The sequence below is a fragment of the Schistocerca gregaria genome, chromosome X, assembly GCF_023897955.1.
Source record: "Schistocerca gregaria isolate iqSchGreg1 chromosome X, iqSchGreg1.2, whole genome shotgun sequence".
Lineage (NCBI taxonomy): Eukaryota > Metazoa > Arthropoda > Insecta > Orthoptera > Acrididae > Schistocerca > Schistocerca gregaria.
The window spans coordinates 459,722,616-459,738,714 of NC_064931.1; positions in this window are offsets into that span (position 1 = coordinate 459,722,616).

Here is a 16,099-nt window from a genome sequence, read left to right on the forward strand (position 1 = left end):
CCCTTGAAATTTCCTGGCAGATTAAAACTGTGGGCAGAATCGAGACTCAAACTCGGGAACTTTGCCTGTCGCGGACAAGTGTTCTACCAACTGAGCTATCCAAGCACGACTCACACCCCGTCCTCACAGCTTTACTTCCAGCAGTACCTCGTCTCCTACCTTCCAAACTTTACAGAAGCTCTCCTGCGAAACTTCCACACTCCGCTGCAGAGTGAAAATCTCATTCTCTTAACATCCCCCAGACTGTGGCTAAGCCATGTCTCCGCTAAATGCTTTCTTTCAGAAGTGCTAGTCCTGCTAGGTTCGCAGGAGAGCTTCCGTAAAGTTTGGAAGGTAGGAGACGAGGTACTGCCGGAAGTAAGGCTGTGAGGACCGTCGGTGTGTCGTGCTTGGGTAGCTCAGTTCGTAGAGCACTTGCCCGCGAAAGGCAAAGGTCTCGATTACGAGTCTTGGTCCGGCACAGAGTTTTAATCTTCCAGGATGTTTCATATCAGCGTACACTCCGCTGCAGAATGAAAATCTCATTCTGGAAGCAGCTCACTTGCCCATTCCATCATTTTAGGACCGCACTAGGTATTCTGAACCCCTGCTAACGTGAAATTAGGCCTTCTATACAGGTAACGTTAATTTCTGTCAACATGTAACCTTCTATTTCTGGAACTACTGACGATACCACTACCAAATTAACCTCTGGATGTATTTATTGCATTGATCTATAATGGAGACGGTATACATATTAGAGGTTGAGTTTTTTTACATCCCTACATGTGTTAGAAAAAGAAAAGAACTGCGTTGTATACATACAATATCAATTACGTCACTCTCACAACAGTAATTGCATACCCATATAATCAGCCTCACTATATGAATAATTTTTAATGTGTTTTACCTTTATATGTGCATTATACCGTGAGAAAATTCAGTTTTGAGATAATTCATATTAGATCAGAAAATCTATTGAAACGCATACATCTTCATCAAAAACTGGTTAAAATCATCCAGCGTAGTAGTCTGATCCTTCGTTTTCACCTAACTTCTTTCTTCTTCTCTTCTTTCTTGCCTTCAAGGTCATTTGATAAGCAGAAATTTCAGCATTCTGCGCTGTTAACTGGTCCTAACTCTCCAATGTTCTTGCTGTATTTTGTCCTACATTTATTCCCAGCTGATCGAGGACTTGTATCCTTCCAGAATCACAACCACTACTTCACACACATCTTATGTTATAGTTTCTGTGCCTATAAAAATATTTTTTGACTCTGAGTATACCAAATTTTGTTGAAGTACTCGATATGATTTTATGTTTTCCCATGAAATTATTTCTTTTGCAAAAAGGATTTGATAAACGTATGAACATTGTCTTAATGGCCTCTGTTACTGTTTCTGGTAGTGAACGTTCATATCTTAGTGCATCTAGTTTACCAGCTGCCTCTGCTATTCTATACTTGCACCATTTATCTGGTGCTGGTTATCGAAATTTACATACAGGGTTGATGCCTGCGGACATCCTATGAAAGTATGTTACCCACGTTACTCTTCTCATGTATCCCTAATCATAAGTTTTCTCTAATACTGTTTGCCACAGGATTCCTCAAATTCATCAGTAACTTTGGCAGTAAGCTTTCCAGATTATTTAAAATCCGAAAATTCGGTGTTACTGAATTTCTATTTCAGCTGACGAACGCGAGCTCCCATAATTTTTTTTAATGGCCTACACGTTAAAGTTAGTGATAGATTTATCGTAGTGTTTGATTTTTATAACAATTTTGAAGGATTTGCAGCCTCCAACCCATTGGAATTTTATATAACGAACTCCTCGTTCTGAGTGTGAGTGACGAAAAATAGCCATAGAAGCATACTGCCACTTGACCCGTCTTGGTTCATTGTACACAGAGGGCTATGGAGACAGCTTTTCTCTTCATTATCCGCTACTAAGGTACACCTCTAAAAATATTTGGTGCGAATTATTTAAAAAATAAATTAAAGTCTGTATACGTGAGTTTATTATAAAATTACTCATCAGTAGTTTTTTGAGTTGAAATACAGTAAAAAACTAAATTCAATTTTTTATTTAAAAATTTGAGGTCTGACTTCATCCAGTCATCCACGTTTGCAGGCGCATCTGGATACCGGATATCGTTTGATAACAAAGGCTACGCTAATGCAGGCGACTGAGACTCACACCTTTTCCAAAACATGTGTCAACCTGTCCTGGAAAGTGAACTCCCGAAAGTTCTGTACGATCCATAGTACGCTGTCGGTATGTGTGGTGCAATACTATGCTGTCAAATAATATACTATTCAAAGAAGACGGTAATGGCGAACAAGATAAAAAATTCTCTACATTTGCGTAGAAAATGGCTTCATATCGCTGGCTTACTTAGCCTATGAGTTGTGTGACTATTGCTAGTGGCATACTAGGTCATTTTCCCAAAATTCAGGAAAGATGGTGTGGTAAGGCACTCTGCCATATACAAGGTGTTTAGAAATGAATATCGGGGTTTTAACACTTTATAATATTTATTATATTAAACTTACAGTTTTAAATGATATTTCAAATGAAATAGCAGCTCAAACAGTTTTACTAAGAACATTAAAAATGTTCAACGTGAGCACCATTGGTCACACGGCACACATCAAGTCTGTAGCCGAGTTCTTCCCAAACGTCGATAAGTTTGTCTTCAGTGATTGTAGCTACAGGTGCTTCAATCCGGTTTCATAATTCATGGAGGTCTGCTTGTAGCGGAGGCACTTACACACGGTCCTTGATGAAGCCCAAAAGGAAAAAAATCGTATCTCGTTAAGATGGGTGAACGTGGAGGCCATGCAAAGCAAGCCCTATCAATTAGCCCCTTGCGGCCTATCCAGCGCTTGGGTACAGTGAAGTTCAAGTGCCATGTGACAAATGGTGCTCACACTGAACATTTATAAGGTTCTTGGTAAAAGTGTTTGAGTTGCTCTTTCATTTGACATATCATTTATAACTGTAAGTTTAATGTAGTAAATATTATAAACCATTAAAATCCCGATATTCATTTGTAAACACCCTGTACTTCAACTCAGTTGTGCCTAATATGTCTTTTACTCATTAATGGGGGTCTAGCTATATCAAGTTTTCAAATTATACAGCCAATACGAAGGATTTATTAATGTCCAGAATTTCAAACAATGATTCTGCTTTCCATGGTCGATAAAGGCTTGCAAAAGAAATTACAGCAAAAATGCAGTTGCGTCTGAGCACATATAAGGCGGAAGGTATTTGTGGACTTTATAAGTTGGACACCATTGACTTCCATTCAAGTTTCGGGATGTACCTAAATTACAGCTGCAGAGCCTGCAAAGTTCATTTCTCATTTACAGCTTGAAGAGAGATGAATGCATGTCAGAAAAAGAAAAGTACGTGGATGATGCGCAGAAGTAAGAAGTGGAACATAAACTCACATACCGCTGTGCTTTACAAAATTCTATAGTAGGCATGAGAAACATATACTTAGGTTTGTTGTTACTCTCCAAGAGGGACAAACAACACCACATATGGGTCAAGAATATGCCATCCTTATGCTTCTCTCTAAAGTGAAACATCATGGTACACAGCATTGTAGTACTAGATGCCTCATCTTGTTTACTTCGAGTGAGTTTTTGGTCATGTATCTTTTAGACTGCTCTAACATGGAACCTGTACTTGTCGAAATGCACACTGCGGAAAACAAATTCTTGAAAATGTAGTATTTCCAACAGCAGGAGCTGTGCCAATCTTTCTAAAGCCTGATATCGAGCTCTTCCTCACTCCTGTTGATCATTGTATAGGTCACCTCATTGCCTCCAATACAACTTATGCAGTGTGTTCCGTATCATATATGACAGTCACATTTACCAGTAACTTTACGAGCAATGTCATAACAGGTCAGAGAATGGGCATATTGTGGGTATTTGATAGGATTTCAGAATCTCTAGTTTATGGAAGCACGGAATGCTTAAAATGGCACAAATGTACATTTGCTAGCAGATATATTCGAGACATTCTGGAATGAATGCATCAGCAAATGTATAATAGATCCTGTTTCTATCACACTTTGCATGGGATTTCGTTGGGCGCCATCTTGGAGAAGACATGTAAAACATAGAATTACTTACCGATGTCAACATGCAGCTCTTTTTCAAACATAGGATGCATGGGCACTTCGCCAATTTGTCCATAAGCCATGCCAAGGCAAATAACCCACAAGTGAGTGAGCATTTTAATTTATTTGACAATTTAAGTTACATATTGTATGGGGATGTTATCAACTTATTCGAGCATGCAATATTCTTTGCGTGTTGGTGAGTTTCTTTGGCTGTCCGATAGTGAAACGGTCAGACTATATAAATTCATGTATGTGAGACTGGACTGTGGTGTAGGATATGTCGTGGAAACCGTCTTGAGATATCCTAATAGTTTGCATTGCATGGTAATTGATACTATGTCTGGAGCACCTAGTTCCACACCACAGTTCCATCCCGAAACTGATGACGACTTTGGGGTGAAACAGAAATATGCTATGAACTACAGAAATCTCCAGCAGTGTCTCAGTTTCTCAAGTGATACTGATTAGAATCACACTGGTTGGATGAATATAGTAATGTAAATACTGAACAGAGTTCTCTTGTGATATGTAACTTAGATTTCCTTTTAAGTTTAAGAATAATGCTATTTTCGGAAATACAATGGAGAATTTGAGAAATCATAGTGAATTCTACATAGCTTATCTCTGGGACGGGCGTTACAGCACAGAGGCTTATATCGTCTGGCTAACTTTTAGATGGGACAAAATGTTCTGTCAAAGGTTAGTCGCTAAGAAGAAGCTAATGTTTCGATAGAATTCACAAAACCTTGTCCTAATGGTATGTGCATAATACACTTTTCAAAACATCGCATGTACCAGTTTCATTATGAATTTGCTAAATGTTACTTCTCAGACCTGAAGTTACAGTGTATGCATACGGAAAGCTTCATCTGTTATGTGAAGGGCTGCAATCCATATAAAGTAATAATATGTCGCACTGATACGTTCGACCCTTCTGGATATACCGCAAATAATGCTTATGATATAAAGCCAGCTAACGTAGACGTTATCGCCCTAAGGAAAGACCAGGCGAAGGTGTGGCGGTTTTGGAGGATGTAGGAGCCATATCGAAAATGTTCAGATACTTTACAGCAAGATGTGCCACCCGACGACAGGTGAAGGGTGTGCATTGTGTGGCCTCAGTGGCTCTCACGGTTGCTCACTACGAGGCTTGCCTGTGTGGTGGAGCAGATGCTCTGTATATAGTGCTCCTAAAAAGCATTGGCTCACGAGACCATGTGGTAGACAATATTTTGCATGTGCATGAGTGCATGTCGAATAGCTTTTGAACTATTTTGAACTATTTGCCGTGATATATATATATATATATATATATATATATATATATATATATATATATATATATATGTATGTGTGTGTGTGTGTGTGTGTGTGTGTGTGTGTGTGTGTGTGTGTGTGTGTGGGCTGGCTACAATCTCAGGATGTTCACATGTATGTAATGTAAAACTACTTATTTCTCTTTCACTGCAAGCTGTTCCAGCATTATTAGTGCTAGATATATTTTTATTCGTCTCACACATAAAAAACCTGAGTTATTAAAAAAGAATGAGGCGTATATATATATTTAATATCCGATCATCTGCATTAAAAATGTGAAAAAAGTATTGAGACAGTTATGTCACAAATGATAACAGTAAAAAAGTTTATATTGAAATAGTTACATCAAAGATTGTTAACTATAACAGATTTTAGAAAAGACTGACAAAGGAGTCATACTAGTTTTAGTGTAAAAGAGTTTCCAGTGATTATTAAATACCATTGGTGTGAAAAGTATTAAATCATTATTGTTGTAGTTCCTACCAGAGATAAATATATCTCTGTGTTTCCTAATAAATGTTATGTGTGTCTGTAGAAAACAAGAATTATATTAAAAATTTAGCTAGCGAATAAACAAGAAATTAATTGGTTATGAGATATGGTCATTTCTAATTTCAAATTCCTTTCGATTTGTTAAAGAATAGGTCATAAATAGGTAGTTCCATTCAATGAAAAATTCACGGCCTTCCTGCCACTAAATTCCGGTTTTCAGTCAATCAGACCGCATTAAACTCTTTACTAGAGAACATCCTCACCAGCTCACATTATATGTGAATTTCACACTGTACGTTACTGAGTATACCATCGCTTTATTAGGTGAGTTATGCCATCTTAAATTCCCCCTCCTCCACCCCCAACCCCGAAATGGGTGGTGCCAGTGTCGGTGCAACAGGAGCTCAGGATCTTACAGTTCTGGAAAAAGAGTTGTTTTATAACCTGTTGCTCTGATTTATCACCAGTGCACTGCTGTGTCGCAGACTCAGAGTTGAAGGAAGTATCAGGTGTTAGAAATCTGAGGTCTGATAAATCAGACAGGTGCTGTGGCAGCTCAATTGGCTTCCATAAATCTTGTGGGATCGTAATCATCAAGGTTCCACTGCACTCTGGGAGAAATAATAAGAAATCAGAAACAGATATAAGTTATAATAATAATAATGAGTAATGAGATAAGATGGAATGATTATACTAAAAGTCCTCCCAGGCAACAGTAGCTCAGCTCCGTTGCTCCTGCATTTGTTACGGCTACTGCTGATACTTTCTGGTGCTGATCAATTGGTGTACGAACCTACCGTCATTTGACCATCCCACACACTCCACTATGAATGATACAGTAAGTAGCATCGTTGGTGTAGAGAAACAATTGAATGACTTGAAATCAAATAAGTAACCAGGCCCTGATAGAATCCCAGTTCCATTTAACAAAGAGTACTTGACACCAATGGTCTCTTACTTAGCTTGGATTTATCGAGAATCTCTCACCAAGGACAAAATGTCAAGTATCATTTCTAACATAATAAATTTCCTTGAGAGGGAAAAGCTTCTGTCCCCAAATCATTACAGATTTAGAAAGCATCTCTCGTGCAACGGCCCTTTTCCCACCCGAGATCCTGTGAGCCTTTGATGAAAGAAAAAAGGTAGATTATATATTCTTAACTTTCTGTAAAAGATTGACGCTGTGCCACACTCCCGACTGCTAACGATGGTTTAAGCATGCGAAATAGGTGAGTGGCTTGCAACCTCTTAAGCAACAGAACCCAGTGTGCTCTACTCATTGGCGATTTTTCATCGGAGACAAGAGTACCATCAGGAGTGCAGCAGGGAAATGTGACAGGACTGTAAGGTGTCAGGTAATTCGAACACCTTCCATAAAAACCCTGTCATGATAAGCAAATCAAGTAGTATGTCACATAGCTCCAAATAATTCGTGACATTAAATTAACCAAAGTAATGCGAGTAACGAGTGAACAAATGGAATACCACAGACTAACACAAGAATTCCTAAATGCATGTCATACCTTCCCACCGTGAGACAGACGCCGTTCTGAGGGGAGAAAGAAGAACAGAAGCCGAGAGCAGAACCGAGTTAAGCTAGAATGCCCTACGATAAGGGACGGACTGGACACCCACGTCGCCAGCTAACCTCTAGCACAGCCCCAGGTGCAAGTTTGAGTGTGGGACTTTTTCGCGTCTCTGTTACGTCCAGGCCGCCCCCCAGCCCATGTTAAAAGCTAGAGCCCTCCAGAAAACAGTATAGATCTTACGATAACGCTAAAAGGACCACACCAGCTGCAAGTTTTAGCGTGAGATTTTATCGCGTCTCTGTTACGTTGCAAACTTTAAAATCATTGCCCCACCATGTTAAAAGCTAGAGCCCTCCAGAAAACAGTATAGATCTTACGATAACGCTAAAAGGACCACACCAGCTGCAAGTTTTAGCGTGAGACTTTATCGCGTCTCTGTTACGTTGCAAACTTTAAAATCATTGCCCCACCATGAAAAGTATAACGTTTCTCGTGGTCAGATGAAAACACAGCCAGATGGTTTTTTTTACACCATCTTCGGTAAACCGTAGTAAGGAGAAGTTAGGAAGGAGTTGCTTGCGAGACGGCGATGTGAGCGGAGCTGTGCTGCCCGACGCCCCTGACGAACACCGACAAGGTAATGAACGCACGCGATGCTGCAAAACAGCGCATAAAGCTTCACTCAGAACTTCAGAAGTTTCATCTGTTACACCCCTTTTTTCCGTAATACTAGCTTCGATCGTCAATTAAAGATCATGGTGTTCACATTTGCCACTTGACGTAAAATTCTGAAACGTGATGATCTTTCATTTATATAGTTATTGAGAAGCCACATCATCCACTGTAATTTACGACAAGTTAGATAAGTAATTAAAGATAATTGAGAGTCACTGTAGACCATTTTGATAGTTTTCTCTTTTGTGAAACTTAATTTAAACCTATATTATAGATGTGACATGGCATAGGTCATCCTTCGATCCATTGTAGAACTTGGAAACCCATTCAGGGAATATTCGTTCACATTTTTGTAGAACGCAGTTGGTTTTTACCATCCTGCACTAAAACATTTCTTTTTATCAATTGTGCTATTTGTAAACAATGTTTTGTGAGTAGAATAAAATTTCCAATGGTAAACTTAACTTCTTTTTCGACGTTATTTTACCAGCTAACTAAAAATAGGAAAGCCTTGAACCCCTTCCACAAAATTTAGTTAGTATTAAGATTCTTTTACAGGGAGTGCAGTGGAGCTGACGCTGAAATCATTAAGTATTTGGTTATATCATCGCTAGTCTCACTGAACTCTTCTGAATTCTACATGTCATGTGTGGTCTGACGTCTCCTTACCAGCAACAGGTCCCAGGTGCAGACTAGTCAGTTCCCTAAAAAACACGCTCAGAGCGTCGTTGCGTGAAAGTCGTAGGGAGACATGAAATAGAAGTCACAGAAACGACACAGAATGTTAGAAAATGGGACACTGCCAGGATGGTAAAATACCATGATTGAAGTTCGACCACATGCCTAACTAGGTCAGAAAATTATCGTGCTGAAACATTTTCGTAGTAAAAATTTTTGTTTGTAAAGTTATACACAGTCGAAAATAGTAGCTGCAGCGATAGATAGTAAAAGTATTCAAGAAAGACATTCTAGCAGAGACAACAGCATAATTAAGTTTTTTAATATTATTAGAATTAAGTTTTCTCTCCAATGCAAGCGCACAGGTGGCGGATACATCGTTGACAAGTTGGTTCTCACCCAACAAGTAAGTGAAAGGTTTGTCAAGTCGTGTGAACAAAAAGTGTATGAAACGCGTGAGATCGTATGAGCACATGTTGACGCGAAGGGAGGCGTGTGAATTGCTTTTAAAACAGAAAGTAAGGGATTCGGAAGGATTAGCAATGGCAGTTCGAGACCTTGACGGAATTGAGGTAGAGACCCAGCAAGAAAATGGGCAGAGAATAGAGGACAGTACAACAGACGATGCAGTATCGCGATAAACAGGACATATAACGCACCATAACGAGGGTAATGTACGTCAAGGCATAGAAAACATAGGTCAGCATACGACAGAGGAGCATGAAAGTAGAGAGACAGTCGATGAGGATTCTAACTTGCGTCTTGAATACGTAGAACCCATTGTACAAATAATCAGAGCTCCCTCACCACAGAGTACAAGGAATGCGAGCAGAAACTTGTCACGGCACAGTTCAATGCAATCGGTTGCGAACCAACACTTTGGCGAAAACACAGAGTGTAGGACGTCGGAAGAAAACGCAGTAGGACCCACCAATCTGGCAGAATTATTACAATTAATGACCTTAAACCATGACAAGAGAATATAAAGAAATTGCGTACCACATTAAAATTCAGAATGCAGAAATGACGAAACAAAATGCAGAAACCACGAGACAAAAGCGTACGATTAAAGAACAAAACAAAAAAATTCAGTTATACCTAAGTCATATTGAAGAGGAGGCAAAAGAATCTCGAGAAGTGATAGGAAACTTAATAACATGTTACAATCAATTGAGAACAGACATTGAAAAGGTACAAGTGGACGTACAAACATTGCGTAATGACACTCAGGACGAGATCAAAACATTATGTAACAACACCCAGGCAGAAGTCAAGAAACTAGAGAAACAGATATATGAAATTACTAGACAAGCAGCAGGTACAGCGCGTGAAGTTGTCGAAAACAGTGTGTTACGCAAACGTACCACAAAAGTAGCGCTGAAAAGATATGATAACCGCATAGTCAAAATAGAAGCGCAAACGAAGCGACAATTTCAAAAATTGCGAACAGAGTTGTTGCAAACCATTGAAGAGCGTAGTGAACAGGATCGAACACGCACTGAGTCTGCAACCACATCCGTATCTGTAACAGCACTGGAAAAACAAGCAATTAACTAAGATATTACGCATTTGCAATTCCAATCACAGGCGAAAAGTAACATACGTGAAATCAGACAGCCTGCACAGCAACAAACACGTTTCGAAATTCTTGGTGAACATACGTCATCACAAACACATGCGGAACCAAAAATGTATGTTTCAAGACAGTCTGGATCGTGCAATGAAGCGGCAAGGTTAGCCAGACAAGATACCCAACCAATACGTGACAATGGAAAGCCAGGTAGCGAAGAGTACAGTACAATGCATTCAAATACACGTTCACAACCCAAGGAAGAAAATTATTGCGTACCACACCAACGATACTAAGCATAGGTAGGCGAATGTTACAGTGGACAATATTCAATGGATCTACCACAACCGGAAAGAACGACGGGAGAAATGATCAGAAACAAAAGTGGCAAAGAATCGCGAATTTCATATGGAACTATGACGAAGTACGACATTTCCTCGCAGTCAGAAAATTTCATCACTTTCGAGAAGGAAACTCATTACATCCACGAAATTTTATTTATCAATTCCGAGAAGGATTACCAGAACACTGGACGCTAGCACACAAATTAGACTTTATATGCGCACACATGTCAGGAACAGTCACAGAAACCATGCAGAATGTTGCAGCGACATGCCGATCGTACGATTTCAGAGAGAAGTTTCTCTGACGATATTGGTCCAGCGAAGCACAGAACAGAGTTAACTTCGGATTATTACTCAACCCATATTTTGAAAATTCAGGAGAGAAGAGTCCCGTGAAATTTTTCGAAGTAATGGCAAAGAAACATCAATGCTTAGATGTACCATACAGTGACGGAGAATTGATTAAATTATGCGCGATGAAGCTACCATTGAAATATGAGCAATCATCAGTAGGTCGTGGAGGCAATGACGTCGAAGCATTTGAAGGTATTCTAAGGGAACTATAGTTCATTGTTTCCGAAGATCACGCAAGAAAAAGGTGAAGCCCACGTGAAAACGAAAACAAAAAGCAGTGGAATCCACAAGACACAGTACCAAGAAACAATAATCACGAACCACGTGATAACTTCGCACCAAGAAACGACAATAGATTTCAACAAAGAACCGGTTATGGATTTAGAAGAGAATATGGCAATAACTATAATTCGCCCAGGAACGGCAACAACTATTACAGATGGAATAACGACAGCTGGAACGGGTACTGGAGAACCTATAGACCGACAAATTACCAACAAAGAAACCACTATCAACAAGCTGCACAAGGAAAGCGAATACAGATAGAAGAGGCGGAGGTAAAACCACCAAACCCCTATAAACGTTCGAGTTGACAGCTGAGGGCCAATGCCAAAGAGAATGACACACCGACCCAAGACAATTGCAGCACCTTGAACAGAGAAGTAAAAATCTTATCACGAGAACAGAAGAAGGAAGAAACAAATCCGCAGGGACCAGATAAAAACGAAGACAGGAAAATAACAATATCGTGTTGGGGCGAAATTAATTGTGAGAATACTGACGAGGAAGATGAATTACCGGAGGCAAGCACAACGAATGTAGGAGAAAAAGACGAAGTAATGAGTACTGCAGAGCTATTTGAGATGGAAACCAGGAAAATCGAATTCAATGAGGATAATTCACAGTCGACAGAAGTTGAAAATAAGTTACAAATGGGCACACAGCCACACGTATATAATGAAGAAAGTTATGAAGCGATAATTAGTGCATTTAGATGCGATTATGCGGAAGTAGCGACGAACAAGGGGAAGATAGACGAGGATGAGGAAAAAGTAGAGGATGTTGAAGAAAGCGTAAATGAAGGAAGAAATAGAGAAGAGGAAATAAAAGAGAGAGAAGTAGCAGTCGAAGCTTATCCTACAGAAAGTTCGAGTTCACAAGGGAAATTACTAAAAAGACTCATGTATGATTCAGTGGAGCATTCGTTGATGCAAGACCAACCCTTTCAAATTCAGCTAATTGTGTAGGCCATGGTAAAGCATATCCCAGTCAATGTTGTAATTAATAGTGGAAGTGAAGTGATAGCTATCTCAGAAAATTTATTCATGCAGTGTAATGCCAATGAGGAATTGCCAGTTCTGAAAACACGTAAGATTAAAGTAAGAGGTCCTATTAGAAAAAATGCTGGGGAAGTCACGAGACAAACCAGGTTAACTCTTTCATGCCAAGGTCAAAAGATCGAAGCCAACTTCGTGATTATACCTAAACTAACTGCAGATTTGATTATAGGTGCAGATTTTTTAAATGAGAGACGGGTGATAATAGATATGGGGAAAGGTAGCGTAACATTCGGGAATGTCACACTTCTCTTTGAGCAAAAGCTAAAATTAGAAGAAATACCAGTTATAAACAAACAATTGAGAATGCCGCAAGATAAAGAGGATGAAGAATTAGGATGGTATGCACAAAAGAGGGAATCGCCTAAACTCATGTTAGTAGTCCATAAAGAAATCGACGAAAAATTGCAAGAAGTTCAAGATATTTCACATCATAGTAAAAGAGAATTAGAGGGTATTTTACGAGATAAAGCAGAGGTATTTTTACCTAAGACTGACAGCATTAGACGCTTTCAGTACAAGTGTGAAGATTAATTTTATTACTGGTAAATAATTAGCACAATATTGCAAGATTATGTTGCAGATAAGATCGTCAGGAGAAAGAAGAATGAAGAGAGAGGAAGGTGGGGAAAAGAAAGTGGTTTCAATAATAACACCAATAGTACCATAGATTAAGCTGAAGGGATAAAGTGTAGACGGTCTAACAGCATGAAATACTAAAATGCTATACACCACGACACTACACAAAAATAAAAAACGTATTTGAGGATTCTTGTGTAGACGTTGAGACTCAAAATATCTTAGAATTGTAACATGGAAAGGGCGCCAAAATATGTAAAGCTTTTTAAGAAGGCGTAAAACAGTGTAGCTACTAGACATATGTTAGATGATTATAAACAAAACTTTTTGTAAAACCATTGTAAAAACTCCAGCAAAGACCAGATGCAACGACCCACAAGTTGCAACACGAGAAGTATCAAGAAAGAAAAGGATGTAATTAGCAAGACATGATTCCTAAAAGGCAGAAGCGTCGAGAGAAAGGAACGGACAACGGCACCAACAAATGGCGCTTGTAAATGCACTGCTGAAGGGACCGGTGCATGGACAGACAAGCAAACAACAGACTTACACCACTCATAAACCCCAGACCACCCCCGACCCAGAGGAGGGAGCGAAAACCGGCGCGACGAGGAGACGGCTTGGGCAAGTCACCACTGGCAAGAAATATGTGTAAAAGTCACACTACTGCTATTAAACAGCACGCTAATGCATGAAACTGAAGAAAACTTCCACAAAGTAAAAATTACACGCCCAAACCATTTATCAAACTGTTACTAGGAGGAGAACTTCAGAGCGACTAGTTATCAATAAATATTTCCATATCCTGCCCAGAGAAGAACCAAGAATCAAGTAAGAAGCAGAGAAAAAGAAGGAAGAACAGAAGTTGAAGATTTGCAAGATTGAGACCAAGAAAGAAGATGGGTGAAGTATAGACGACATACCCTCACAAATCCCTATCCTATTGTAAAGTAAGTCGTCTGCGGAGTATTACAACGGAAAATGACCTCTTTCAGCGACACATAGCGATGACTTTCACGCATACAAAGCCAGTAAACCACGAGATACTGCACTCACAGCTCCATTCCATTATGGGAACTCCGCAACAGCAACACACACTTGCAAAGCCAACAAGGAACGACAAACGAAGCTGTACATCAAATACTTACCCACATCCATCTCGCTCAAGTCCATCACCTTCGTGCAAAAACATTCGCCAACCTCATGCCTAAACTTTCATTGGATTGTGTAAATATGTAAAATCAAGTTATGTGATGTAGGAATTGTGCAAAAGAAACATGTGAGAAACTAAATAAGTTAAGCACACCAGACAGCTAATAAACTACAAAATAACAGTCTTTGACTATGGACTGAAGTAAAAAATTGACTGTCGATAGAAATAATTCATTAGTTCTGAAACTGACAGTATATAAAGAACAAAAGTAACGCATAATAAACAATAAAACAAAATGCCACTTATTTTCTCCTCAGAAAAATGAAAGAATATATTTTACTTATTATCTCCTTATAAAAACAAAAAAATATTATCTTGTTGGATGTTTTCCCTTTTTTAACATTTGTACCAATTGTTAGGATAATATCTCAACACTTGTGTATGTATATTCCTTTGTCAAATCCATTCTTGGAAATAATTCTTATTTGTTAGTGTAACAATGTCGAAATGAGTGTCTAGAAACAAAAACATTTTACTTGTACCTGATTTTAGAAACATTACTACATTTATAAAAACAATACTTATAAGAAAATCGATGTGAAAGACTCTACACTTTTGATAACAAACTTCTTAAAATCAGACTTCACACTTAAATAAAGAAAGAAAATAATTAAAAATTAATAATGGCATAAAAATATTCTTCTCTTGTCATTTTTAATTATAATGTGGAAGAATATAAAAATATAAAACTGTAATTCAAACCAGCATAGAACAGAATAAAATGGCTGAACAGAACGCAACAAAATTTAGATAAATTAGAAAATTTTTTACTGACTTACACGACGACTCAAGCATTGCCTAATTTCAGTGCAAAACTTAATTTCGAAGGGTGGTGATACGTAAGGTGTCAGGTAAATCCAACACCTTCCATAAAAACCCTGATATGATAAGCAAATCAAGTAGTATGCCACATAGCTCCGAATAAATCGTGACATTACATTAACCAAATTAATACGAGTAACGAGTGAGCATATGGAATAACACAGACTAACACAAAAATGCCTAAATGCATGTCATACCTTCCCACCGTGAGACAGACGCAATTCCGAGGGGAGAAACGAGAACAGAAGCCGAGAGCAGAACTGTGTTAAGCTAGAAGGCCCTACCATAAGGGACGGACTGGATACCCACGTCGCCAGCTAACCACTAACCCCAGCTGCAAGTTTGAGCGTGGGACTTTTTCGCGTCTCTGTTATGTCCAGACCACCTCCCAGCACATGTTAAAAGCCAGAGCCCTCCAGAAAAAGAGTATAGATTTTACGATAAGACAAAAAGGGCTACACCACCCGCAAGTTTTAGCGTGAGACTTTTTTGCGTCTCTGTTAGGTTGCAAACTTTAAAAACATTTCCCCACCACGAAAAGTATAACGTTTCTCATTGGATAGACAGAATTTTTGTAGGCGGAACTTATGGTTAACATTGAGACCCTGATTGGTCAGATGCAAACACAGCCAGATTTTTTTTGAAACCAACTTCGGTAAATTTTAGTAAGGAGAAGATAGGAATGAGTTGCTTGCGAGACGGCGAGGTGAGCGGAGCTGTGCTCCCCGACGCCCCTGCGAACTCCGACAAGGTAATGAACGCACGCGTTGCCGCAAAACAGCGCATAAAGCTTCACCCAAAACTGCAGAAGTATCAAATGTTACACCCCCTTTTTGCGTAATAGTAGTGTCGATCGTCAATCAAAGCTCATGGTGTTCACATTTGCCACTTGAATTAAAAATCAGAAACGTGATGATTTTTCTGTTGCATGGTTATTGAGAAGCCACATCAGCTACTGCAATTTACGACAAGTTAGATAAGTAATTAAAGATAATTTAGGGTAACTGTAGACCAGTTTGATAGTTTTCTCTTTTGTGAAACTTAATTTAAACCTAGTTTATAGATGTG